General features: G+C 31.4%; 1 pseudogene; it reads left to right on the top strand.

Annotated features, from left to right (window-relative positions):
* Window positions 1-376: 376 nt before the first annotated feature.
* Window positions 377-1,353, top strand: LOC150035259 (uncharacterized; annotated as a pseudogene).
* Window positions 1,354-2,500: the final 1,147 nt, after the last annotated feature.

Genomic DNA, 2,500 nt, shown 5'->3' with positions numbered 1-2,500 from the left:
AATTAAATGCTTGCCAAAGTTAGATATGTCAATGTGTCTAATTTGTTAGGGCTTTATGAACTAAGTAATACTTTGCAAAACTTAGGTTCAATTTTTAGTTATTGGAATTAATATATGTTTAGCACATTAGAGCACGTGCACACCTTGGGTTCAATTTTTTGAGGTTCGATTATACCTTGGGTTCAATTTTTTTAGATGTGTTTGTCTTTGTTCTCTAATTGCCTTGAGGTTCTCTGATTTGTCTTACTTTCTTGAGGTTGGAATATCGTAGGGCTAGAAATGACAAGTTGTATGTATTGGGAACTTATTTGTTTTTCACAACTTGTTTTTTTAAGTTGATCATTGTTTATCATCTTTTCTTACTAGATTTACAATCATGGATAAATCATGGATGCACAAGAGTAGATTATCCATAGAATATGAATTGGGTGTGAAAAACTTCATAAAATTTGGATTTTCTAATACAAATAGCTCCTATATTCGTTGTCATTGTTTGAAATGTGGGAATTGTGAAAAGCATAGTAGCAAGGATATTAGAGATCATTTATATATCAATGGGATTGATGAAAGTTATAAATTTTGGTTTTGGCATGGGGAAAAATTTCCTAACTCATCATTTGTAGAGAATCTTCTAAGTTTGACACCCATATCTATGAAGAAACTAATGTTGGAAGTTTAAAAGAAATGGTTGAAGTTGCTCACGAGGAATATTCAAGAGATCCAAATGGATTTGAGAAGTTGCTTAATGATGCTGAAAAACCATTATACGAAGGGTGCAAAAAATACACTAAGTTGTTTATATTAGTCAAATTGTATAATTTAAAAGTTAGATATGGATGTAGTGATACCAGTTTTTCAGAACTACTCAAAACCTTAAAGAAAATTTTGCCCACTAGCAATGCGCTCCCAAATTCAATGTATGAAACAAAGAAAACTTTAGGTGTACTAGGAATGGAATATGAGAAGATTCATGCATGCCCTAATGATTGTTGTTTGTATAGAACAAAATATGTAGATGCAATTGAATATCCTGAATGTGGTGAATCAAGGTGGAAAAACGGGAATGACACAAATGAAGGGAAAAAAAATACCTTCAAAAGTGATATGGTACTTTCCACCAATTCCACAATTCAAACGGCTTTTAAAAGTATTGATTGTGCTAAAAACTTGACTTGGCACGTTGATGAAAGAATTGTAGATGGTAAGTTACAACATCCAGTAAACTTTCCGGCTTGGAAGTTAGTAGACTCTAAATGGCCAGACTTCGGTTCTGAACCTAGGAATCTTCGTTCAGCATTGTCAGCAGATGGAGTAAATCCACATGGTGAAATGAGTTTTAAATATAGTTGTTGACCTGTAATGATGGTTATTTATAATCTTCCACCATGATTTGTATGAAAAGAAAGTACGTGATGCTATCAATGTTGATTTTGGGTCTAAAACAATCAGGGGACGACATTGGCACATACTTAGCACAGCTAATTGAAGATTTAAAACTTTTATAAGAAAGTGGTGTTGAATGTTATGATGCTTATCAAGAAGAACTATTCATCTTATGGTAAGTTTTGTTGTGGACAATCAACGATTTTCCTGCATATGGTAACCTAAGTAGATGTTAAGTGAAAAGGTATAAGGTATGTCCAACTGATGGAATAAACACATGTGCAGTGGAAGAAAAATGGATCTAAAGTATTCTAATTAGATTAATTATAAAGATAAGCATGCATGCAATTAAACAAGTAAAAAGGGAAAAGAATACAACATTTGTAGTCTTTCAATCTTCTCCAAATCAATTTCAATCTCCTCACGAATGGTTCATAGACCACCACGAGAGTCTTCCTGACTATTCTCCGGCCTTAGAACGGGATGGTGGAATCTAGTGAGTGACTAATTTGGATAGGAAAAAGCTAAAGCTTTGAGAGAAAAATGGATGAGATTATCATATAATCTCATCTAAACCCACTATGGCCAAAAGATCTTCAAAAGCAATAAACACTCCCTTTTAAAGACCAATACACGGAAATATGCAACTTTTAGTTTGATGAGAATTTGATTCTAAAGAATCCACTAACTCGAAAAGTGGGATTTAGTGGGACAAATGTCTTCAAATGAAGACAACACTTAGCTATGCAAAAGTTGGAATTTCTCACTCAATCTTTCCACTAACTTGGTCAAAGTTTGACTCTTAAAATCCAAGTCAACAAATTTGACTTTTTGACTTTAAAAAATCTGAAGTTAACAATTTGACTTCTATTGCATTTTTTACCTAGTCAACAATTTGACTTTTAATGCAATTTTTACCAAATCTATTTAATTTCAAAATTAATTCTAATAATCAATTTTAAAATTATATTAATATTAAACAATTTAATTAATTTAAATTAATATTAAATCCAACACTTATCTCAATTTATATGAATCACTATTCATAATCTTGATATTTAAATCACTATTCACAATTAAACATTAGGTTAAATATATCGTATATATTTAATGCTTT

This window comes from Benincasa hispida, chromosome 7 (genome assembly GCF_027475165.1).
Source record: "Benincasa hispida cultivar pf3 chromosome 7, pf3_genome.v1.1, whole genome shotgun sequence".
NCBI classification, from domain to species: Eukaryota; Viridiplantae; Streptophyta; class Magnoliopsida; order Cucurbitales; family Cucurbitaceae; genus Benincasa; species Benincasa hispida.
The sequence above is the reverse complement of the archived record's forward strand: the minus strand, read 5'-3'. Positions and strand labels throughout refer to the sequence as shown.